The 27,290-nt window shown below is 35.8% G+C and overlaps 1 protein-coding gene and 1 pseudogene across 1 annotated transcript in view; one reads left to right on the forward strand and one right to left on the reverse strand.

Annotated features, from left to right (window-relative positions):
- The window catches only part of TANK (TRAF family member associated NFKB activator), a 513,112-nt gene that overhangs the window by 382,861 nt on the left and 102,961 nt on the right, over window positions 1-27,290 (reverse strand). The gene's annotated exons all lie outside the window — the stretch shown is intronic.
- LOC141562227 (cytochrome c oxidase subunit 7A2-like, mitochondrial pseudogene) lies at window positions 20,438-25,310 on the forward strand (annotated as a pseudogene).

The raw sequence follows: 27,290 nt of genomic DNA on the forward strand, positions 1-27,290 counted from the left end.
ACTTCAATTTCTCTGTATTACTTTCAAGACTAGGCAGATAAGTGGCAGTATATAGAGAACATTGGGCTTAGAACCAGGAAGATTCATCTCCTTGAGTTCAAATTTGAGTTCAGAAACTTTCTAGTTGTGTGTCCCGGGGCAAGTTACTTAGTCCTGTTTGCTTTAGTTTCCTCATCTGTAAATGAGCTGAAGAAGGAAATGGCAAATCACTCCAGAAGTTTTGAGAGAAGATTCCAAATGAGACTGCAAAGAGAACAACCAGGCAAAACTGAAATGTGACTTGACAACAAAAACAACACACTATGCACAATGGCACAGCAAAACTCTGTGCTAGGTGCTAGTGATACAAAGCCAGATACAATACAGATCCTGTTCCTAATACATGATTAATCCAGATTGGTATAGAATATCTGTAGCATGGCATAAAATGACTGAAATTGATAGATTGATTGTTGTTGTTTGTACTTTGTTCTCAAAAAGGACTATGACATCAAGGAGAATTGGATGTAAATGAGGGGGGACTGTGGAAGGTCACTTGCCTCATTTTGCCCTCCACAATCAGATATAGATTAAGATGACCAGAAATGGCCCTGGATGAAATAGGAAACCTTGGCCTTTTTTGTGCTACGATCTTCTACAAGTCTCAGTTTGACTGTGGAACAATCATTCAATGATTAAGGGAGTTTAAGGCAAAAAAATCTCCTCTTTCACCTAGTCCAAAAAAAACCAAAAAAAACTAAATGAATAAACGAATGAATCTCAAGAGTGGGGAGACTCTCAAGTTTCTTACCAATGCAAAAATAACTGTTACTTACATTCAATCTGATTCAATCAGGACCTAAACAATGACCAAATGGGGCTTGGTCGAGGACCTATTGATGTCCAATTAGCATCAGATTGACTTTGGTTTAAAGCCTAGTCATAAAAAAGAAATCTAGCCAGTAAACTTCAAGATATCTTGGGAGGGTTCAGAGGTGCAAAAGAGGAAAAAATGTTTTTAAGACCATCTGTAGGTAAAGTATTTGAATAACTATTTCTCAATGTTATTGGTCAATCTACCTTCTTGTGTGAATTTTGTTCTATTCTCCAAGGATTTTGAGTGCATTTTTGCACTATCTTTCCAATATCTTCTACTGTCTTCTCATATTCTTTTTTTTTCTTTCCCTTTAGATCAAATAATAGTTGAAATGATAAGCAGGATCAAAGCCATAGGTAGGTAAAGTCGTAGAAAAGTTATAATCCATTTTGGAACTGTTCTCTACTCTGGTACCTCTTTCAGGAGCAGAGTATGTCCTGAAGTAATAAGAAATATTTATTTTAAGAGCAATGTAGTATAATGAGTTCTGGATTTGTACTCAAAGGATCTGGCTTGAAATCCCAGGTCTAAAGCTTACTAGCTGAATAATTGTCAAATCTCTATAACTCATTTTCTATATAGTTATGTAAAATGTAGTTAATATTACTCATATTACCAATGTCACAGAAATTTCTTTGAGGAAAGCTCTTTGTAAGTTGTAGCATGCTATAGAAGTGTAAGTTCTTGTTACTAACTTGGGAATTTTGCTTCTTGTGGATTCATTTTAGAATTGCTTAGATTCAAGGATTATTCCTAAGTCTATAATATCCCAAAGTAATCCAAAGGAATTCAAAATAGTGATCAAATAAGGGTCCATCTGGCTGTGTTTTTCATATTTGAATGGAGTTCCCAGTACTTAACTCTTATGAGATATCTCAGCTTAGGTACAGAGAATTGTGTTATGGAACAAGAAATTTATGGGGAAATAAGGAGAACCCAATGGACAAGTTTAAAATGATTTCATCTCAGAGATAAGTAGTCTGTGCAACTTCTGAGAAACACAGATAGGTGGTTTAGTAGATAAGAGTGCTCAACCAGGAGTCAGGAAGACCCAGTTCAATGTGGGTTCAAACACTAACCTGAGAAATCTCTATCTTAATCCACAAGAGAAAGCAATGTAGAGGGTCTGAACTCTGAAAAAGTGTACTTGAATCTAGGTCAGCATGGTGCTTATAGTTAAAGTACATACTCAATGTGAGATAATGGTTCTCTATGGTAATGTAATGGTTGTGAGAGCTCAGTGTGTTGTAGTGATATAATTGTACTGAGGTATTTAAGGGGGCTCTCTCAGCCACAGCTCTCAGACATAGAGAAAACTTCAGCTTCATGGGATGGGTGGTTGTTCTGCCTCCTTCATTCCTCCACTAAGACCAAGGACTCAGGCTGATCCCTAGGTCCTCCAGAGAGCTAGTTTGGACATTACGATAAGCCAGCTAAATATCTTTGCCAAGAAAACCTCATGAATAATACCAGCATGCTATAATTCACAGGATCACAAAGTGTCAGACATAATTGAACAATAACAAACCATTAACGGTAGAGAATCAAACTAATGCATGCATAGAGCATCACTGTCAACTGAGGAAATACAGGAGCATAATTCCAAAAAAAGGTGCATTAAGGAGTGGCAATATTCATTTTTGTTAACTGAATTTAAACTGGTAGAGAAGCAAGATTAAGGACTTCTTTATTCTCTCCAGCCATAGAGAGAGGTTCATCCTTGAGCAAGAGTTTCCTTGGCATTTGTTCCCAAGATAGGTATATAAATTGGTATATCATTGAATCCAAACATGAGTATGATTCTAGAATTTGCTAGGGTAAAAACTAAATGAATGGAATGAGGTGAAAGAGTGCCAAGTTTTGGGGGTTTTGGAGAATTTGTATTATTTTTGCATTTGTATTTTTTCTTTCAAAAGTCAGATTTTATTTTTTTTATAATAATAGCTTTTTTTTTTTCAAAATACATGTAAAGTGAGAGTAATTAGATAGTGCAGTGAATAGATCACTGGCCCCAAAATTAGGAATACCTGAGTTCAAACTCGAGCTGACACTTTTTTGCTTTAGTTTTAGAGGCAAATGAGGTTAAGTGACTTGCCCAGGGTCACACACTAGGATATGTTAAGTGTCTGAGACCAGATTTGAACTCAGGTCCTCCTGAATTCAAGGCTGGTGCTCTATTCACTGCGCCACCTAGCTGCCCCCTACTCATCATTATGTAGAGAACAATGATATTCCACTGCATTCATATACCATAACTTATTCAGCCATTCTCCACTCGGTTTTCACTTTCTTGCTGCTACAAACATTTGTGCACATGTGCACCAAGTTTTTAATTAGCAGATAGGGGTTTGCATTCTGGACCTCTCTGACCCTAAGCAAAATCACTTTCCTTTTCTTCTAAGTTTCATCATTCATTAAAAAAAAAAAATGATCTTTTAAAACCTGGTCTTTAACATCCTTTTTAACTTTGAACTTCTAACACATTGTATTCTTTATGAAAAGAAAAAGGACAAAGTTTGTTCTGTAATTTATTTAACATTAAATATATTGCATAGTGAAGTTTATTAAGTTTATCTTGAATTATCCTTTTGTTCTTCTTTCCAGTAAAGCACTGATATTCAATGACGAAATATAATTTACTTCAGTGATAACATATCTTTTTTTAAAAAAATTATCGTATTTTTTCTGGTTATACACATATATTAATTTTTAAAATACACACTTCTTTATAAATTATGTTGGGAAAGAAAAATCAAAAAAACAAAAGGGGAAAAATCCATGAGAGAAAAAAAAAGCAGAAAAAAGAAATGAACATAGTATGTGTTGATTTACATTAAATCTCCATAGTTCTCTTTCTGGATGCACATTATATTTTCTGTTTATTGGAATTGTCTTTGATCACTGAACTGCAGAACCAAGTTTTCATAATTGGTCATTGTACATTCTTGCTGTTACTATGCACAATGTATTCCTGGTTCTGCTTGTTTTGCTCAATACCAGTTCATGTGAATCTTTCCAGGACTTTCTAAAATAAACCTGTTCATCTTTTTTTTAATAGAACATTAATATTCTATCACTTTCATGTACCACAACTTGTTCAACCATTCCTCAATTAATGGTTATCTACTCATTTTTGAATTTTTTGCTACTACAAAAAGAGTTGCTACAAACATTTTTACACATGTGGGTCCTTTTCCCTCCTTTATGATTTCCTTGGAATATAGATCCAGTAAGGGCCCTGCTGGATCAAAGGGAATGCAGAGTTATATAGCTTTTTGGGCATAGTTCCTGATTGTTCTTCAGAATGGTTGGATCATTTCACAACTTGCCACCAATGCATTAGTATCCCAGTTTTCCCACATCCCTTCCAACATTTATTATCTTTTCCTGTCATCTTAGCTAATCTGAGAGGTATGTAGTGGTACCTCAGAGTTGTCTTAATTTGCATTTCTCTAAACAATAGTGATTTAGAACATTTTTTAAATATGACTATAGGTGAATTTAATTTCTTCTGAAAATTGTTCATATCCTTTGGCTATTTATCAATTGGGAAATGAATTATATTCTTATATATTTGACACAATTCTTTATATATTTTAGAAATGAGGACTTTATCAAAAACACTGGCTGTAAATATTTTTGCCCAGTTCTATACTTCCTTTTTAAATGTTTGTGTTGGTTTTGTTTGTGCAAAACCTTTTTTAATTTAATGTAATGAAAATTGTCTAGTTAGCCTTTCATAATGTTCTCTAGTTCTTCATTCATAGGCTAATTGTACACTATTTCAAAGTCCGATTCTTTTTGGACATGTATACATATATTGTATTTAATTTATACTCTAACATATTTAACATGTATTGGTCAACCTGCCATCTTGGCGGAGGGGGAAGTAGGGGAAAAATTAGAACAAAAGGTTTGGCAATTGTCAATGTTGTAAAATTACCATGCATATATCTGGTAAATAAAAACTATTTAAAAAAAAAAAAAAAAAGCACCCTTTTGAATTCCAATAGGAAATCCAGGTTCTCACAACCCAGATCTGAGCCAACTTGGGACACCACCCACAGGTCCCTTTAGCTAATCTCATTATAAAAGAGCCAAGCTGGAGCCCTCTCTTTGCAGAGGTTCCTAACATGGCAGCCTTATGCCTGGCATGCCAAAGGATCTCTGCCCACTGGAACACTGGTTCCGGTGCCCTCTTATCTTTACCTTCACTTTTTACTAACTAGACTTTAACTTTACTTCCAAACCCCATAATAAACCTCCTTTATCAATCTAGGTTTTCGGGTCTGTAAATTCCTTTACAGGGGACTCTTGCACCACTACTAGACCTTATTTAACTCTGTATCCTTGTGCTGAATCCAAAGAGGTTTCAGGGGAGCTCTATTTGACTCCCTGTACCCCATACCTGCCACTAGACTCAATTAAACATAATTTCATTTAAGTACCCTAATTCTAAACCTCATCATTATTGTTCTGTAAGAAATGACCAGCAGGATGATTTCAGAAAGGCCTGGAGTGACTTATATGAACTGCTGTTGAGTGAAATGGGCAGAACCAGGAGATCATTATATACTTCAACAACAATACTATACGAAGATCAATCCTGATGGACGTGGCCCTCTTCAACAATGAGATAAACCAAATCAGTTCCCATAGAGCAATAATGAACTGAACCAGCTACACCCAGCAAAAGAATTCTAGGAGTTGACTATGAACCACTACATAGAATTCCCAATTCCTCTATTTTTGTCTGCCTACATTTTTTATTCTCTTCACAGGTTAATTGTATACTCTTTCAAAGTCCGATTATTCTTGTGCAGCAAAATAACTGTTTGGACATGTATACATATATTGTACTTAATTTATACTTTAACATATTTAACATGTATTGGTCAACCTGCCATCTGGGGGGGGTGGGGGGAAGGAGGGGAAAAGTTGGAACAAAAGGTTCTGCAATTATCAATGCTGAAAAAATACCTATGCATATATCTTGTAAATGTAAAGCTATAATAAAAAAAATGAAAAAAAATTTTGGATGCTATATCCATCAGTGCACATACATTTAGTATTATAACTATTTCATTGCTTATAATATCTTTTAGCAAGATATAGTTTTCTTCCTTTTCTCTTTTAATTAGATACATTTTTACTTTTGCTTTAATCTGAGATCAGAATTGCTACCCCTGCTTTTTTTTTTTTATTTATTCAGCTGAAGCATAATAAATTCTGTTCCAGAACTTTTACCCTTACTCTGTATATATCTCTCTGTTTCAGATTTGTGTCTGGTAAACAACATATTGTAGGATTCTGTCTTTTAATCTACTCGTTATTCACTTTCATTTTATGGGAGATTTCATCCCATTCACATTCACAGTTATTACCAACTCCATTTCCAGTTATTTCCCTCCAATTTTCTCTGCTGTAAATAATTTGTTCTCTTTTTCCACCCTGTCCCTCCTTAGTAGAGTTTTGTTTCTAACCCATCCCACCCACTATCTTCCCTATTTTCTATCACCCCTCCACCCTTCTCTTAACCCTTTTCTCCTGCTATTGGTTTAGTTCTATCCAACTCCTCCCTTTTCTTTCCCCTTTCTATTCCTGTTTCTTTATAGAGTAAGAAATTTTTACACCCAATTAAGTGATTAAATTATTCCCTCACTGAGCCAAAACTGATGAGATTAAACTTCAGACAGTGCTCATTCCCTCTCTCTTCTCTTCTATTGTAATAGATCTTTTGTACTTGTTATGTGATCTAATTTGTCGCATTGAACCTTTCTTTTCCTTTTCTCTTAGTACAATCTTTTTTTTTTTTTTTTTCTACTCCTTATATCCTTTTCTTGGATATCATCACATGTCCATTCACAACCACACTCTCCATTGATGTATTCCCTCTCTAACTGCCCCAATAACAGATTCAGTTCTGTAGATCCAAGCTAGGGATATAAACAGTTTAACCTTTAAATGATATATATTTTCCCCTGTTTACTTTTCTATGCTTCTCTTTGAGTCCTGTGTTTGTAAATTAAATTTTGTTTATTTTTTTTTTAATAGAAATGATTGAAAGTCTCTTACTTCATTGAAGATTCATCACCTACCCTGAAAGATGATGCTCAGTCTCACTGGATAGTTAATTCTTGGTTGTAACCCTAGATCCTTTGCCTTCTGGAATAACATGATTGTTACTTCTTGATATTTAAATTGTTTTTGTTTGGCATCTTGCTGTATTGTTTCTTTGGGATTTTCCTTGTGGAATATCTTTCTGAGGTGATAGGTAGATTTTTCCAATTTCCCTCTCTGGTTCTTGTATATCAGGACAATTTTTCTTGATGATCTCTTGAAGAATGCTATTCAGGCTCTTTTTTTATCATGGCCTTCAGATAGACTAATAATTTTTTAAAATTGTCTCTCCTAAATCTATTTTCCAGGTGAGCAGTTTTTCCAATGAAGTATTAAAATTTTTCTTCCATTTTTTCATTCTTTTTAGTTTGTTAGACTGATTCTTGATGTCTCATAGAGTCATTACCTCCTATTTGCTTCATTCTAGTTTTTAATTGTGATTTTTTTCAGTTAGTTTTTGTATCTCTTTTTTCATTTGGTTAATTTTGCAGAGTGTTGTTTTCTTCAGCGGGTTGTTTTGTTTTTGTTTTTGTTATTTTATTTGGCCTGTTGTGTATTTTAAGGAATTGATTTCTTCAGTGGATTTTTTTTTTTTTTTTTTTTTTTTTTTTTTTGCATTTGGCCAATTGTAATTTTTAAGGAACTATTTTCATCAGTAAATTTTTTCCCCTTCCTTTTTTCCAGGCTGTTGACTCTGTCCTGCATACCTCTCATTTCTGTTCTAATTTTTTCTTCTACCTCTATTATTTGCCTTTTAAAATCTTTTATGAGCACTTCCAAGAAGCCTCTTTGGGGTTGAGACCAATTCATATCATGCTCTGTGACATTTAGTCCTTGTCCGAATTGATGTTTTGGTCTTTCCTGTCACCAAAGTAGCTTTCTGTGATTAAAGTTCTTTTCTGGTTCACGCTCATTTTCTTTCTTTTTCTTTTATAAGGGAGGCTAGGCAATTGGGGTTAAGTGACTTGCCCAATGTGTCACAGCTAGTAAGTATAAAGTATCTGAGGCCAGATTTGAACTCAGGTCCTCCTGACTCCAGGACCAGTACTCTTATCTATTTCACCATCTAGCTGCCCTATCTCCTATATTTATGAAACATGTGTTTAGTCAACTCTTTATACTTGGATTAGCATCTTTCTGTTCTCAAATATTGTCATTTTCTTTCTAAGACTCAGCTCAGGTGTGCGCTCAGGTGATCCCAAGCCCCTCAAATCTTCCCTAAATATTCTCTTTTCTCTCAAATTATCTAGTATTTACTTACTTCTTACAGTATTCCCCGGCTAGAATATAAATATTGTTGAGGGCAGGGACTGCTTTACTTTTGTCTTAGGATAGTGACTTATACCCAATAGATGCTTAATGAATATTTGTTGAATGAATGAATAGAAAAGTGTACCTACCTTTGTTATCTATGCATAGTGGTTTTAATGAAGCAAGGCATGGTTCAGAATTCTATACACATTCATTTCTTTGACAAATTCATATGAACTATGTTAAATGGATATAGTTTTTCAGTTAATACAGAAGCCACAGTGGTACAAACTGAGGATTTGTATTTTTTTTCTTCCATGTTTTGCTACAGTTATATATCATTTCACCTTTATTGCTGTTGCTGTTCAGTCATTTCAGTTTTTTACTCTTTGGAGTTTTCTTGACAAAGATACTGAATTGTTTGCTGTAATGTCCAGAGTCTTCTCTATGTCTGTGTCTGAGACCAAGCTTGAGCATACACTCACTCAAGTTGCTTATTTCAAGTCCTCTCAACTCTTAAATACCTTAGTACAATTATATCACTACAGCACACTGAGCATGTGCCAGCTGAAGAACCATTACATCACAATAAGTACTAAGCATATGTGAACTAGAGAACCATTATTTCATCAATCACACTGAGTACACACTCTGCTGTAAGTATCTTTGTTTCAAGTATACTTTTCTCTGAGTTTCCCAATGTATGTGATCCTCTACATTTCCTGCTTTCTTTTGTTTTACAACATAGGTGATCATGTCCTTCTTTACTTCTCAGGAAAGGAGGTGAGAACACCAAAAGAAGGTGATCACACCCTCCCTCACTTCTCAGGAAGGGAGGTATGAACACCAAAAAGAGGTGATCATGCCCTCCCTGACCTCTCAGGAAGTGAGGTAAGCAACAAAGGGAAATGGGGAGTCAAAACAAATATTATTAGCAGGCTTCCTGTGGGCTGAAGGGTCTTTTTAAAAACAGGTATACACATAAATCCATCAGCATGGAGGTGTTATACAAGCACATAGTAATATAATACACTAGTAGTGAGGTAACAAACAACATGAATCAACATGAGGAATTATACTATCCATAAGTCCTAGAAGAAGGGTATATAAACATTCACACATATACTTCCTTTAGCAACCATGTGTCAGGGAATCCAATGATTCCTACAAGTTTTGAAGTTCTGCAGCAGCTTCATTAACAATTTTTGATGTTCATGAGTCAATTGCTATATTCATAGGGTTAAAAGTCATGCTTTTTCAGTGGCACATGTAGTCAGAGATGGAATCATCTGATGTTTCTTGAGTCTTTCCCTTTGTTTCAAGGGACAGACAACGGAAAGATTTATAATGGGTCACATCCATTTACCAAATTTCATTGCGTCTCAAACCATCAGGATTCTTCCCTGGAAGGAGTGTAGGAGCATGGAAAGGAAGGCAAGCTGGACAGGCTTTTACTATGTTCCTAGCTTCCCTCTTTTGTTATCCCAAATTGCAAATGTAAAGCTTAAGCAGCCTGATGATATTTAAAATGAGATTCTTGGGCTTCCTGAAATAAAGGAGTATTGGCCAACATGGTTAGAAAGCTATCTGCCTTGGAATTTCCATAAGAAATAGGACCTGAAAGTCCACTATGAGACTGGACATGCAAGATATAAATCTTACCTGGATGCTTTCTCACTTGTTCTTGAAGTTCCTTAAAGAGCTGATATATATTAGAAACTACAAATTTTATTTGGGCTGTGGCAATTCTTTGTATCATACCTACTGAATAAGTCAAATCAGATATTATATTTACATCTGGATATTAAGTAAGAGCTAACATGATTGCATTCAATTCATTTTGCTGAGTGGATTGAAAAAGAGTTCTGACTCCTCTCTTTATAGTTAAATCATGAGAGTATACAGGCCAATATTATGTTTGGATGAATCTCTAAAGATAGTTGGTCTTTTAAGAGGAACTTTAGAAAACTTTTCTTCAAAAATCCATTGCCAATCATGTAGTAGCTGGGTAATCTTTAATGGAGACCCGTGTGTAAAATTTGGAGCTGTGGCCAATAAATTTGCCACTCTGGGATGGTTTCATAGTATGCATTAATTTGTGCATTGATATAAAAGATGTATATCTTGTCAGGTCTTCCCAGATAATTGTACTTCTTTCTTGATGGCCTTTAATAAAATTCTAGACATAAGTACTGGGTAAGCAGTAAGGCTTTGTTCTGGTTGTGCTGGGAGGTTCACCCACTCAATCACAGTCTCCTTAATGAAGGACTGCTGTGGGTACCTCTTGTGTAGCAAAAATTAATATTTCCAAGAGTTTTTGAGTAACTCTTTCAGCCACACTGGATAAAGCCAATTCAACCTTTCTCAAAGCCTCTTGAGCTTCTTTTGTAAGCTGGTGTGGTGAGGTTAAAGCACTGTCTCTCCTTAAAATATCATATAATAGTTGTAATTGATAGGTAGTTAAGCCTAACACTGGATGCATCCATTGGATATCTCCTATCAAGTTTTGAAAGTTATTTAAGGTGTTCAACTTCTCTCTTCTTAAGGAAAGTTTTTATACTTTAAGTACCTTAGGATATACTTCATATCCTAAATATTGAAAAGGAATGTGTTTTTTAATTTTTTCTAAAGCTATGTGCATTTGGTAGTTCCTTAGTGTTTCTATAGTCTTTTGTAGACATGCTTCTGACATTTGCTCCTCAGGTGCACACCCCAAGATATCATCTGTGTAATGTAACAACATAACTTTTGGAAATTTTTTTTTTAACAGGAGTAAGAGCAGCAGCCACATTCATTTAACACATAGTAAGGCTATTTTTCATTCCCTGTGGCAAAACTGTCCATTCATATCTTTTATAAAGTGTAGCTAAGTTAATGCTGGGCACTGAAAAGGCAAATCTTTTCATATCCTCCTTATCTAGAGGGATAGAATAGAAATAATCCTTAATGTCTGTAACCCAAAAAGGCTATTCTCTAAGCAACTGAGTAGGAGATGGAAGTCCAGGCTGAAGAGTTCCCATAGTTTCCATCTGTTTATTTACTTTTCTTAAATCAGTCAACATCCTCCATTTTCCAGATTTCTTTCTTACAACAAATACAGGGAAATTCCAAGGACTTAGAGAAGGTTGTAAGTGTCCTTGGTCAAGTTGCTCCTATAGTATATCTAATAAGGCTTGAATTTTATCACTTGTTAAGGGCCACTGTTCTATCCACACTGGTGTATCAGTTTTCCATTGAATAGGAATAGGTGAAAGTGTTGGCATTGGAGTACTGAACTTCTAAAGAGTTTCTGGGTGTAACAATGGCTGCCAACATGCCCCAAGTGGTTTTTGCCTGGGGCCCTGGAGCCAGGCCCCACTTCCTGTTTCTCTGAGTAAATCTACATTGTGATGCCCAGTGGAAGCCTCTGTTGCATTTTGGATATGGGGTTTTAGGTCTTGTTCTCCCACCCTGTTTTCTCACTCTGTCTTTATGTCAACATTGAGCTTTCAAGTGCCCTACTTTACCTCATTGATAGCATTGATGAGTCTCTCTGGAAGTCCCTTGCCAAAAGGGCCCCTGTCTTCCCATGTTTGGATCTTGGGAAGTCTGCATCATAACCTGGCTATAAAAGGTATTTGTGCCCACTGTGGCACAGCGTCTTATGATCTCTTCTACAAGAACATTCTTGTGTAGTCCTAGTATAATTTTCCTACAAACTTCATTAACATTTTCTTTAGCGAGTTGCCTTATCATAATTTGTTACTGCATTTTCACCATTAGTTCGTATGACAGTTGTCTGCAGATATCCCACAAAAGGGTCATTTGGATCTTGCACTATTTTTGTGAAAGCTTCCCCTCTATCTTGCCTTCCTGGGAGGGTGCCCATGCTTTGATAGCAGCAAAAGCAATTTGCTCATATGTTGCTATGATGTAATTAATCTATGCTAAAGTGTCTGCATAAGGACCTACCTCTTAGTTGGCCACTGGTGATTGGAGTATTAATTCCAGGTTACCTATTTTGTTGGGCTTGTATCCTACAAAGTTCACTATATTCAGAAAGCCACAAGTTTTGTCCAGGTTCTAAACATGTCCTGGCTATAGATTTCCAGTCACTAGGGGTTAAAATTTCCTAAGCCAAATTCTGTAATACATTTTAACATAAGATGAGGTAGACCCAAAAAGAGTGAAAGCCTTTTTCAGATCTTTGATAATTTCCAAATTAAAAGGAGTGTATCTTCTTTCTTGACCTAAAGAGTCAAACTCTTCAATCACAGGGTATGTGTCTATTAAATCAGATGTATCCTGTCCTTCCTCTTTAGTTTTAACTAATGCCTTTTGTAATCTTGTCATAGGGGATGGACAAAACTGTTTCATGGGTGGTGCCAATGGTGTCACTGCCCTTCCACTCCTCTTATTCCCTTCACCAATGAAGGTGAATTGAGGGAGGGGGATGTCAGGGGATGGGGAATGCCCTAAGGGCACCTGTTTGGGTGGATGTGAAACTGAGCTGTGAAAGTGAGAAGCACCCCACTCCTTAAGTTCATCAGCTCTGTCCAATTCTCCATGCTTTTCAGCTGCTTTGTCAGTACCATTCCCTTCATGCTTTCTCCTCACACTTCCTTGTTAATAAAACATTAAAATTTTTCCTTGTTTAGAATTTGTGGGATTCTTTAAAGTCATTTGTATTATGTTGTATATGTTTCCTCAGGAATTGAATCAGGACCCATAGTTTCATAATATTCAATTAATTGCTCTCCCACTAGTTTCCATATATCTGGCTCTAATTTTTCTTCCTTGGATAGCCAAGGAGACAGGCACTCTAACATATTTGAGTCCAGTGATCTGCTTCCAAGTTACTAACAAACCTTGCCTTTTCATTAACCTAACTATGCATGCTACATATGCCTCTCGGGATGGGGGAGGCTCTTTTCTTAGTTTTTGCCCCATTTCAGCTGAAAAATGAAAGTAACTAGCTTAGCCCTTACCAAAGTTTCCTGCTTGTCTATTTTGTACTCACCCTAATTATGATGCACAGGGACTTCTCCACTGAGCTTACAATTGAGTCAGTGAACTGCTGAGTCTAGGTCCTTGCATCCAGACCCTCAAAATGTAGTATGCTTCTTTCAGTGCCCCATGGTTGGACACGAAAATGTAATATCCAGAATTTTCTCTGTGTCTGTGTCTGAGACTGAGCTGGAGCATACACTCACTTGAGTCTGCTTATTTCAAGTTCTCTCAGCCCTTAAATACCTTAGTACAATTACATCACTACAGCACACTGAGCATGTGCCAGCTGTAGAACTATTACATCACACTAAGTATATGTGAACCAGAGAACCATTATCTCATCAATCACACTTTATAAACACCCTGCTATAAGTATCTTTGCTTCAAGTATATTTTTCTCAGAGTTCCCCAATATCTGCAGTCCTCTACAATTTGCCATTCCCTTCTCTGGCTCATTTTACAGTGGAGAAAAGTAAAGTGAGGCAAACAGGTCTAAGTAACCTGCCCAGAGTCACATAGCTAGTAAGTATCTGAGACCAGATTTTAACTCAATTCTTCATAATTCCCAGGCCCTATCCATAATATAGTTACCCTATCTTTGTTTTATAAAAGTTACTTTAGTTATATCTATTTATAGAATTCCATAATTTCTTATTATTTATGCATAGTTGAAACACTACATTTTCTATTCTAATCACTAATATTTGCAACACAAATTCTGCTATAGCCAAACACATCCAGTCCACTGCCTGAAATGTCTGTTTCTTTTCCACAATTATTCTTGTTCTTCTTTGCTTCCTCCTCCTCCTCCTCCTCCTCTTCCTCCTCCTCCTTTTCCTCTTCCTCCTTCTCCTTCTTCTTCTTCTTCCTCCTCTTCTTTTTTTCTCTTCTTTTCTTTCTCTCTCTTCTTTTTCACTCTGTATTCTCTTCTTTCTCTTTCCTTGTACCTTTTGATTTAAAAGGTTAAGTATTTTTATGATGAACTATAATGGAATGCCTTTCTTTTGGCATTTTTGAGTAAAAGGTAGCATTTAAAACTGGTGCAAGACAATTAGTAAATTATGAAGCTAATCAGCCAATTTCTTTCTGAACCATTCTTTCTCTGAGCAATTCTACAGTGACAATGGAAATGTTTCTTTTGACAAAATTTTCAAAATTCTACACAGGTGTTGTTGGATCCACTGCCATTGAATTTAAGTAGAATATGTATGGCTTGATTTGCCTTGCATGTGCTAACCCTCCAGGCCCAAAAATGAAAATTTCTTAGGGACTTGAAAATGTCATAGCATTTGAATTTCTTAAATGGCCATATTAACTTCTTGTTTACAGAGCATATGCTATTGAATGATGAACAAAATACTTTCCCTTTTATTGTGCAAAGTAATGGAAAAAAATTGATTTGGAGTCAAAAGTCCAAAACTCAAATGCTGGTTCTGTTACATCTTCCTCATGTGACTGTGCAGAAAGTTGCTAACCTCTGATGCTCATCTGCCAGTTTTTCATCTGTCAGTTGAGGAGATCAAACCTCTAAACTTCATCTTTAAATCTGTGATCTTATTCATTTTGGCAAAATGGATACAACTTCTGCCCTAAGTCAGACATTGGGAGTTCTAGGATTCATTTTCTATGACTATACTTTGTGACATTGGACACGTCTCTTTATCCCTGACCACCAGTTTATGGCATGGGGATAACTATAACTATATTCGTAACTATAACTATATATGTGTGTGTGTATATATATGCATATATATGTATATTACTTGCTTTGCAGTATTGTTGTAAAGGAAGTTTTTGTTGTTAATATTATCATACTCTTCCTTGGCAAGCTTATCTTTCATTCCCATGAGTACAGCATTTGTTATCTATAATTAAACTTAAATCTTTTACCTCAATAATTCAAAATACTTGTGATTTCACCCATGTGAGATACTACCAGTGACACCAATGCATATCATATCCCTTTATAATTTAGCACTGGCTTTTAAAAAAAAATCATCATTTTGGTAACCAAATTTCTAGTTTTGAGATACTCTATAAACTTTTTTAGCAGACTGGTCCTTAGGCAAGTCAGTGACTAGATATAGATCAGAAGCTGCCAAAATTTGTGTTCAACTGATACTCATTCAACTTTGAAGAAGTCCAAGCCACCTCTATGCCATGGTATAGCCTCAGAGGAAGATTTTGATGAAGGCTAACTGTAGCACATTGCAATAAATAATGTGCATAATGTTGATTGATTTATTTTAAATAATCTGCTTATGAAGACAGGGAAGCATAAAATTTATTTTTAAATGGTTTCTTTATTTTATAGATTAAAAAGCTTCATTATTTAAGAAGTTAAATTCCCATTAGCTAAAAAGCTTTGGATATCCAGAATACCTCATACTCAGTTTTTACTAACTGCAATTTTATATTATATCTTTCTGTAATACCTAATAAAAACTTAGCTTTTTATCTTGTACAGAATAAGTGGTTGATAGATATTTTATATGGCTTGTTAATTAACAGCTAAGTGTATTTTAAAAGGAATTTCTTTCCAATTTACATATTCATATTCAGCTATAAGAAAGGAAAATATATATTTCTTCCTTCTGCTATCCTTTTGTGATAAGGGCAGATTGATGGTCATTTCACAATTAGTTTTTTTTGACTCAGGGAGAAGAGGTGAATTTTAGGTCATTTGTATTGCTTGTTGGCATCAATCTTTGATAAATTGATGTGGGACTTGCATAGCACTTTGTACCTTTCTTTGGCATATTTATTTTTTCTAGTAGCTTTTGCTTGTAGATAAAAAAGTTTCATGAGTAATGAAACTAATCTCATTGTGCTTTGCATTCCCTCCAGGCTCACAACCACTGTTTTCTTGCCTACAGTAGGTTCTTAATAAATATTTGTTCAATTGAATTGATTAATACTGAAAAAGCTTTGAATTACATGTGAATTTTGATTACCCATGTTATCTCCGTCCCCATTATCCATTATTATGGTTTGCAAATAATTAAATGCAGAGATGGAGAAGAATCCTTCCCCACTAAGGAATAACTCAAATACTCAAATGGACCTGTCAAGTTGCAGATTTATATATTTCCTCTAGCAGTACAGATCACAAGCCAGTCATGCCTTGCCATCATGATTTACTTCTGTTCATGTCTCACATAAACTCATCTCAGAGCTCCACTCAACTCATTGAGGGCCTTTGCATCTTTCTCCTGATACCAACAGGATTCCAGTGGAAGAAAGCAAGCTTTTCAGCTATCATCTGCCCTCTCAGGTCTTATGACTAGCATGTTTTCTTTTTCTTTCTTGTTCCTTCTAATTTTTTGAAAATAAAATATTGAATTTTGGGAATTGAATTTACCATTTATAAGTACTCAAGATATAATAAATGTAAAATCATATTGGGCAAAGGCTTGCAAAACCATAGCTTTTCTAAAAGGTCATTGGTAATTAGTTACTTATTCAAATCCCTTCTCCCCCCACTTTTCACCTATAAGCTGAAACAAGAAAATTACTTTTTCTAGATATTAAAGCAAAAATGGATATTTTTTAACTACATGAAAAATAAACACTGATAACATACTGCCCAAAGAAAATCTGTCTGTCTTTGTTTTATTATAATGTCTTAGGATTCCAAAATGTCCCTACTGTCTGCTGAATCATTGGTATGTACATTAAAAAAATGAAGTGGGTATGTAATAAGACTATCCTCATGTCATTTATTTCTTTAATAACTTCTGTTTATACCTCTTCTCCTTTGTAATTAATTTTTTTGTAATGTGATTTAAGACACTGTGCCCAAATCAAAACTGGATCATTAGAGAAATAAAATCTTTGGAAGAATCAATCTAGAAGCTAACAGATAAAAAATCATGAAATATTCTGAGACAATTAAAAAATACCTACTTAAAAGAAGTCAGTTTTGCTTTAGAGAGAGTGAATGGGAACCCTTTGATTTTAGAAAATCATTGTCTTTTTAGGGAAAGGGATAAAGAAAACACCATTAAAAAAAAAACCAGAGAGTATTTCCAGTTTTCTGATTATTCAAATCTAAGCTGATTTATAATTTCTATGAATATCCTTTATTCTTTTACCAAAAATTTCCCCTCCTGAAACTAAGATGAAAAAAAGTTAAGCAATTAATGATCTCATTATCAGAAAATGAGTGTCACTGTATGGACAAGTCTGGAGAAAAAAATTCTGAATAGTTCTTCATCTATTCCTTAGTTCTAATAAAGTTTAAGAAATACTATTAGAATTCATTAGATACGTGCTTGAGCTCTACACCTCCCTGCACAAAACTATTGTTAGTATGTTTCCTCTAAGTTACAAATTATTAGCCATTAAAAACCCTAACCTTAGGATCAGCATTTGGTGGAATTGTATTTCTCTTAATTGCACTTATATTTAAAAGATCCACTGATCTCCAAAGAGTGGAGCATAAGGGTAGGCTATCAAAAGTCTATTCCCCTGATGAGAAAAGATATTTGTTAGGATTACTAAGTGAGAACTCGGGTTGTCTGGATACCGTTGTCTCCATGTAATTGCTGTTAACTCTTGTCCAGAGAAGTGACTTCCCTTCCTGCAGAGAGCCCCGTCAGGCCTGATGCAATGCAGACACTTCTCCTTGAATCCTGGCTCTGAATCTCCTCCAGCTCTTATCCTTCTCCAGGCAGACTCACTTTCCAGGCCCACTGTTCTCTCTTTTATTCTCCCAGAGAATGGGCGTGGGATAATGCAAGGGCTTCTGGGAAGAACCACCTCAGCCAATGAGCCTGCTCCTTCCATCAAGTCAACCTGAGTTCTCACCTTGTAATTGTCCAACCTGAATTCTCACCTTGTCACTATCCAGACAACCCGAGTTCTCACTTAGTAATCCTAACAGATATTCAATCAATAATGTCTTGTTTTATGCTTATTTTATCCCTATTTTTCCCATAAGCCTGAAGATAAAGAACATATAAAAACATGAAGGACCCTTAATCAACTTTAAAGCCTTTTCTTCCTATTCAAATATCTTGCCCAATCTACCACCTTAATGCAGACAGGAATTAGAATGAACTCACAATAATCCCAACACCCTAGGATATAGCTGAAGCTAGAGGAAAAGAGGTATAACGACAAGCAGAGTTCCTCATACTGTTACATAGCAACCATACCCTACTCTGAGTTCTGGCTTTCCCACCCAACCCAGATCATTAGTTTTGTTACAAAAGTCACATGAAGCTTCTCTGAATGCAGCTTTATCCTAACCTCTAGAATCCCATTTTCTGGTTAATCTGGTAGATGTGATATAATTTATTTTCAGGACACCTGATTTTTATATAAAAAAATAGGATGGTTTGGGATTCAAGAGTTATCAAGCCCTTTTCCTAGATACTGTGCTAGTGTTAGGGATGAAATTACAAAGCAAAAAGCAATCTTTACTCATGAGGAATTTCTATTCTAAAGGAGGGAGAGCAGGTCCAAATAAACATATGTACAGAATCAATATAAAGTCAATAAATACCAATGTATGCAAACTAGTTAAATATAAGATAGTTTGGAAGGAAGGAGACTAGAACATGGAAGGAAAGATTTTGAAAATGGAATTTGAAATAATACTCTAGAATTTTATTGGTGATAAATGAAAAACAAGATAGGAATCTAATTTTTAAAAGTGCTAATGGTAGCCAAATATCTCTACGGAGAGGTGGGCAAAGGGAAGGAAAAAAGAAGAACAAAGAAATCTACATGAAAACTTTTATTATATATATATATATATATATATATATATATATATTTAAAAGGAATAGCAAGTTATATACAATAGGTTTGCAGTTTCAGGTGCAATCATTTTTTATTATGTTATATTATAGAAATGCTTGTTTTATCTCATAAGTTAAAAATAAGTAAATCTTTTTAAAAAGCAATAAGATAGTTTTATAGAGATGTTAAATTATTTGTACCTATGCATGAGCAAGTTAGGCAGGTTGCAACTCTAGGTCTCAGGCCTAGAAACCATGGAACACTGGGGTGGCAGGAGAAAGGGTGCAGGCAAACCAGACCTTTTCTACATATATCTTCTTCTGTCCCAGAAGATGTAAAATAAATTTGGTGCCTTATCTTGACAAAGACCTGAAGTGTGCTTATGAAAATGAGTGTGGTAAATGAGTTGCAACTTGTGAGTTATTTTGAAATGGTGCTGTTTTCTGCATTCTCATTATTTCTTGTAAGAGAAATTGTGTAGAAGCAAATGCAAAATTTGAGCTATGCTCAAACTGTTCCCAACCATACCAGCCATGTTGGAACAAATTCATGTTGTTAAAACATATAAGAGTAGGACTTACTGTATATATATATGTATATATTGTAGTGAACCTCAATCTCAGAGGGAAGACACTGATGTTAAGAACCACCAGGAATAATATATAATTATAGTATATAATAATTGTAATATGTAAATTAAAAATAAGATTAATATATTTTTAAAAAGAGGTAAAGGGAAAGGTAGAATTTAAATTGAGTCTTTAAAGAAGCCAGGGATATTAAGAAGCAAGGATAAGGAAAAGAGCATTACAGGAATAGGGGACAGCAAGTGACAATGCATAGAATCAAGAGACAGAGTGAAACAGCAAAACGGCCAGGATCAATGGATCATAGAGAATATTGAGAAGAGTAAAAGAAAGGTAAAAAGGGACATAGGTGGAGAAGTGGATAAAGTTCCAGGCCCGGAACAGTAAGATTCATTTTTCTTGATATGTGACTCTAGTCACTAATCCCTGTTTGCCTTAGTTTCCTCATCTGAAAAATAAGCTGGAGAAGGAAATGGCAAACCACTCCAATATCTGTGCCAAGAAAGATTTTTTGATAGTTGAGTAGAGGAGACCGGAGTAAGGGGCAGGGATATTAACCAGCAGATGAGGGCAATAATCCAGGTGTGAGGAAATTAGGGTCTATATCAGGGTGGTTGCAGTGTCATGGGAGAGAAGGGAACATATATGACTTACATTATGAAGGTAAATCAAGGATTTAACAACAGAATGAATATGGGGATGAAAGAAGATGAGGAGTTGAGAATACATACACCTAGGTGACGAACCTGGATGACTGGGAGAATGGTGGTGCCGTCAAAGTCATAGGGAAGTTGGGAAGAGATGAGCACTTGGAGAAAATATGATAGCTTTCCATGGTGCCATTGCTGGGGCATGCTGGCTTCAGGAGGCTGGGTTGAGGGACAATATGTACTATAAATTCAGTAGCTTCACCCAGAATCTGGCTGGGTCCTGGGCTTTGGCTGCCTCCAGCCTTTAGAGGTTAAGCCCTATGGTATCTTCAGAAGCACTACTTATTATATTTGCTACACCAATGAAATTTGCCTCATTAACAGCTATGTATGATTTAGGCTAGGAAAACAAAGTTCCAGAGCTGCAGAATTTTTTTCAGAAATCTGATAGTATATCCCACTTGAAACATGTTCTATTGAACCATCATGGCTTTTCTACTGGAAGAGACCATATATTGCCTGATAACTTTCTACTTGGCTTCATAATCCCAAAATAAATGAGTCGGGGTTCCTAAAACTGACTGAGTTATCAACAAGAGTTTGGGCATAAGACCCTAAAAATGTCTGTTTTTTGAATCACCAGTGAATTTTCTGATCATGTAAGTTTATATTTTTCAGATAGAATTGGAAGGTTTATTGTTTATTTTAGTTGGTTTGTTTCTGAAAATAAGCAAATTATCAGAACATGTTAAAGATTAGTTATTATTTAAGCAAAGGTGATGATGCCCTTCTAATTTGGGCTTCCTTATTTCTTCAGAGCTCATTAATACCACCTTGTGATGAGGCCACCAAGGATTTCTGGTTGTGCCTATCAGAGGCCACTGCAAGTGGGGGAAGCTTTTCGGTAACCAGATGTGCTGGCAAAGGGAGGAGGGGAATTCACTGAAGCCAGAACCAGTGACAAGAAGTTCTTTAACTTTCTGGTGCCAAAAATCTGTTCTTTCTGACACCACAAATTTCACTGGGAATTTAATTAGCTGTTAATTTGGGGAAATTTTCCATCTTGCAGTATGGTGTTTATAGAAATTATTTTTCTGTTAATTATCCATGTATCCATAAATTTGTTATATCATTTCAAAAGGTCATATGCCTGATCTCTTTAAATACTCCAGAAATGAAGATTCCACCATGGAAACAGACTAGATCTTAATAAAAATTTTATACTTTGGACTGTACTATTGTAAACTACATACCTGCCATCATTTCTCCTTTACTCTTGTTAAATGCAATAGCTTTGAGGTATCATTTGCTTTTGATTGTGGAAGAATACAGTAATGTGAAAAAAAGAAAAGATAATGACTTCAGTTTTGGAAATGTTAAGGTTATGATTTCTATGGCACATTCAGTTAAAAGTGTCAAATAGGCAGTTGGAAATAGAGACAAAGTCAAGAGAGTTGTTGAGGCTGAATCAATAAATCTGAGGACCATCGATCCTGATTGAATTGAGAATTGAATCCATTAGAGTTGGAGAACATTAAGTGAAATAGTATAGAGAAGGACCATTGCAGAATCTTATCAGATAGCTGTGGTTGGCAAACATGACTTGGTTGAAGATCTAGCAAAGAAGATTGAGGAGTTGTCAGAGATTGAGGGAAGAGAAAACCAGGAAAGATCATTGTCAGAAAAACTTAGGAAGAATGATCAAGGAGAAGAGGTCAATCAACAATTGTTGACGGCTTCAGAGAGGTCAAAAAGAATGAGAATTAAGAAAAGATCACTAGATAAACTAAGAGATAATTGTTAAATTTGTAGACAGCAATTTAAGTTGAATCATGAAATTAGAAGCCCCGCTGCAAAGAATCAAGAAAGTGGGAGAAAAGAAAGAGAAGGCACATGTTATAGACCGCTTCTTCAATAAGGTTAGCCAGCAAATGATAGAAAGATGTACTATGATGGTTAGTAGGGATGTTCATGTTGAATGAGGGTTCATTTTAAAGAATGCAGAGGGGAAGACTGAGGCATGTTTATAGGAAATAAAGAAGCAGCCAGTAGATAGACAGAGATTAAATATTAGTGAGCCAGTAGAGATGATAGAAGAACAATCTTCTGGAGAAAGTAGGTTGGATGTGATCATGTGCGCATACACAGAAGTTTACTTTGTAAAAAAGAAGGGCCACCTCTTCATGAGATGTGGAGAGAAGAATGGCATAGTAATGAAAACATCTTAATGAAGTAAGATGGGAAAAATGGAGAAAAGTGAACTCTCAACAAATAATCTCAATTTTTTTCTGGTGAAATATGAGAAGATTCTTAGGTAAGAAGGTGGTAATAGAGAAGGTATGCCATAAAAGACTTGTGGAAGGATAAAAAAAAGTAGGAAAAGCTGCTATGAGAAGTGAGATAACGATTTGATTAGGGATAAGTAAAAATATTGCTTTGCTATAGTGAAGGCACAGTTGAATTTATGTACCATAAATTTGTAGTGGACTGAATCAGCACAATTTCACTATTTTCTCTAGCTCATTCAGCAGCATGAGAATTGGAACAAAGGCAGCAGATGGTAGGGACAAATTTAAGGTTGGAGCTTGAACATAATTGGGAATAGAATAAGGAGGCAAGGTACTAGAGAAAAAGCATATGGAGTTGAACTGGTTCACCAACAGGAGGAAAATATAATCAAAGCAGGGATGATAACCTGAGAAAGAATGGAGAAAGAATAGAGTGGGTGGAGATCACAGTAAGGACAAAGATCTGGCTTACAGGTCATAAAGCAGAGAGCAATTTCAGATTTCATAAACATGACTGTCATGCAATTTTGGGTGTTTGCAAGAAAGGATATGCTATTTTGTGTTTGGAAAGACAGTGGATCAGGGAAATGAGTAAACTGAAGAACTGGGAAGTTACGTTGTATGAGGATGTATCAATATGCACACTAAAGCTCTAGCATAAGAGTAAAACTTGAGGAAGAAAGACAGATGAATTGTCACTGAACTCATTGAAGAAAGAATTTCCAAGGGATTAATAGATAGTTACTGGGATCTCATTTGGGTGATAAATATGGACTGAATGAGGATTGGAGATTGTGTGATGGCAGTATACAAATGGTCTACAGGTAGTACAATCAATGAGTTGGGAGGTGTGAGTGTGCAAGCAGTTTAGTGTCCCCAATGAGTGGATAGTCCTTCTGTACCCTAACCAGATCAGAGCTGACCTAACATATTATATTCTCTTTGGGGTTCAACATTTTAAGAAAGTATACTGAAGTACAAACATAGAAAAACAAGGTAAAGATGAGGTAAAGGGGAAGTATTATCTATTGGTAGATAATAGTACAGCAGCAGCATCCAACTAGTCATCCATATGTGAAAACTTGGCTAAATTTTTTACTCTTTTCTATTACTTACCCTCTGCTTCTAATTGTTTGCCAAATCTGACTTATTACACCTTCAGATTTTTCATCTTCACTAACATTTCCATCATGCTAGTTCAGACTTTTATTCCCTCTTACCTGGAATATTGAGATAGCCTCTCAGCCTCTACACTCTCCAATCTATTCTTCATAAAACCAGAAAAAATAATCTCCTAATTTATTGATCTGATCATGTTTCTTTCCTACTCAGAAACTTTTGGTCACTACTTATTTTCCCTATATTAAAATGTATATTCCTTGCCCTGGAATTTAAGGTCCCTCACATTCTTCTATTCTACTTCTATTCTACCTTTCCAATTTTCTTTTCATTTCACCCCTCTCATCCAGCTTATTTTCTAGATAGGACTGGGATCATAGATTTAGAACTGGAAAGGATCTTGAAATCACATCTATCCTTCCTCATATTAAGATGAAGACATATCTCATCTTGAGAATGAACCACAAAGTTTTATTTTCACAAAATTACTTAATAATAAGTGTTTCATGTGGCATTTGAGCCCAGATCTCCTTGAATCCAAGTATGGAGTTTTACCCACTACTCTCTCACCTGCATTCCTAAAGGCTATGCCTTATGTCTAGATACCCAGAACATGCTCAGTCCACATCTTTACCATTTGAAAATCAAATCTTCTCTTTCTTAAAGATTTATCTCTCATCCTACTTCTTTCATGAAGAAAACCTTTCCTGACTACATCAAAATGGTCTCTTCCTTATCTTTCATCTCTCTCTCTCTCTCTCTCTCTCTCTCTCTCTCTCTCTCTCTCTCTCTCTCTCTGTCTCTCTCTCTCTCTCTGTCTCTCTCTCTGTCTCTGTCTCTGTCTCTCTGTCTCTGTCTGTCTCTCTGTCTGTCTCTGTCTCTGTCTCTGTCTCTGTCTCTCTCTCTGTGTGTCTCTGTCTCTCTCTGTCTCTCTGTCTCTGTCTCTGTCTCTCTGTCTCTCTGTCTTTCTCTCCCTCCCCCTCTCTCCCTCCCCCCCCCTCTCTCTCCTCTCCCTCTCTCTCCCTCTCTCTCCCTCTCTCTCCCTCTCTCTCTCTCTCTCTCTCTCTCTCTCTCTCTCTCTCTCTCTCTCTCTCTCTCTCCCTCTCTCTCTCTCTTCCTCTCTCTCTCTCTCTCTCTCTCTCTCTCTCTCTCTCTCTCTCTCTCTTCTAATTCCTTTCATCTTAAATTTTTGTATAGACATTCAGTTTTTCCTATTACATTATAAAGTCACTGGGTATTCAGAAAGAACTATCACCTCTGGTGTGAGAGTCTGCTGAGACATTTCAAGGAGTCATCTGCCTTTGGTATCCATCTGACACAAACTCTCACCTGTGGTGTCAAGAAGCTTTAGCATGAGCACAGTAGCCACACTTGGTTAAATTGTCCTGACAGACAGGCTAAAACAGGTTGATGGTGGTAATTGAGGGGTTCCATTAATGATTTGGGGAGATGTTTCCCCAGGTATGTGAAACTGTTTCCCAGTGGAATGGACGGGTGAAAAAAATTGATTCCAATGGACATGAAAGAGGCTGAAGCAGACATTGTCAAGCACTTAGTACTTGATCAGGCATTGAAGACTCAAGATTATCCACTGTATTCTGGGCCATTGCCAGTTGTGTTGACTTTTATCCTGCCCCTGGATTTTGATGACTCTGGAAATAAGAATGAGGCTCACAACTTTTTGGAGCTCTGCCTGATGTAAATCCAATTCATGTACAATGTGATGAGTTGAGCATGTTAGCGATGAAGAGATGATGAAAAAAGTAAGAAAGAGATTAGAGCTTTGGAAAAATGGAATGGCCTGTCTTATGAGGTAGTAGTTTCCCCATTCACCAGAGAAGTTTTAACAGAGACTGACCAAAATGTTTTTGATGATGCTGTGGAAGATATGGATTAGATCTGATTATTTCTGAGGTCCCTTTAAGAAGTGAAATGCTATAAATTCACGGGAGATCAGTGGAAGTGGTGGTAATTGTTAAAAAGAGTGAAAGTTAAAAATGGGAATAAAGGTATTGTTCTGAAGTTACTCTTGCCACACACAAAAAAAGATAACCAAATGATAATGACATAAAAGTTAAAATAGCTCTGTGGGAGTGGGGGTGGCAAGATAATAATAATAAACTGCTTCTAGGTGAATTTTTCTATAATTGATTCTTCTGAAAGCATTCTAAATGAGATAATACTGGTGTGGTGATACCAACACAGCTAAAGTCAGACCACACAGGAAGTTTAATGGTTTTAGGAACATTGCCTTAAGGTAAATGATTCTGCTTCCAGTAAAGACATAATAATCTCTTTTCTTCAGTTTCAACATGAAAAAAAAAAAAAAGATGCTAGAATCTTCACTTAACCAGTATATATCAGGTGTCTTGTCTGCATAAATTACTGTTAGATTCTAGAAGATACAAATATATAAGTAATATAGAGCCTGCTTTCAGGGAGCATACAATTTAAGGGGAGAAAGACATAGACATAAATTGCTTGAATATAGAGGCTGCTGAGATAAGGTTAAGGAAGTCCAGGGAAAGTACTATTAGAAATTTGAGGATTTTTTTTTTTTTGGTGGGATTGTAGTGATGGGGCATCAAGGAAGACTTCATGGAGGAAATAGTAATTGCACTCCGCACTGAAAAAAAAGTGAACGGTTTTAACAGATTGCATGAAAAACTTATCCAGGAAATAAGAAAAGTATGAAGAAAGCATGGAGATAAAAAAGAATGAGATGAGAATGAAAGGTGGAAAGTAATCTATCTAATTTGCCTAGTGTGTAGACTATATGGAGGGGAATGGCATGAAATAAGTCTGAAAAAGTTGGATAGAATACGATTGTGAAAGGTCTTGAAAGCCATAATTAAATACTTTATTTGGTGGACCATAGGGAGACATTGAGTAGAAGAGTGACAAGATCAGACAAGTGACTTATGGAGACTTCTTCATGAATGTCAGAAGGGCAAAATAAATGGAAGGAAGCTATATTTTAACATTATGTTATACCTAAGAATATTTTCGGTTTAAATTAAGAGATTCAGGATGAGACAAATAAAATGTTTCATTGAGGCCTATGAAGAAAAACATGGAGTAAGCAATAATTAAGAATGATGTGCTGAATTACAGTCAGGAACATAATTTTTTATAAGATAGTTTTGGGGTACTACTTATACTCTTCTGCATTGATGCTTAGCTGTTTGTTTATTTGTTTGAATAAAGGATAATATTTTCCTATAAAGTGAAAAGGCAATTGAGTGGAGGAGTATGATGATCTGTCTTTTAGGTAACCATGACTCTGGAAAATCTAACTAGATCTAAGGACCATAAATCAAAGTGCTACCTTGTAAGCAAAGGGTCTAAGAAGAAATAAACGGCTGAACTGGAGAATCAAAATCTATACATTGACAATAAAGTTACAGATGGTGAAAATCCTAATGAATTATTGAAGCAACAGAGCAAATAATACATCACTGTTGGAGAATCCATTTTGATTTGAGGTATTTGTTCCTTTTGCTAATGCTGATTCCATTAATCAAAGCAACCTGCTGGTGTCAAGAATGATCAGATTCTTGTTTGAGGAAAAGTGAGTCTCATGATGTCTTGGCTCTAATAGGTTAGTAATGACTAAGGGCCAATGTAAGACTAGTTCTATGGATTTTTCATCAAAGGTGTCAAAGGGTACATCAAATTCACT

This window comes from Sminthopsis crassicaudata, chromosome 3 (assembly GCF_048593235.1).
Source record: "Sminthopsis crassicaudata isolate SCR6 chromosome 3, ASM4859323v1, whole genome shotgun sequence".
NCBI lineage: Eukaryota > Metazoa > Chordata > Mammalia > Dasyuromorphia > Dasyuridae > Sminthopsis > Sminthopsis crassicaudata.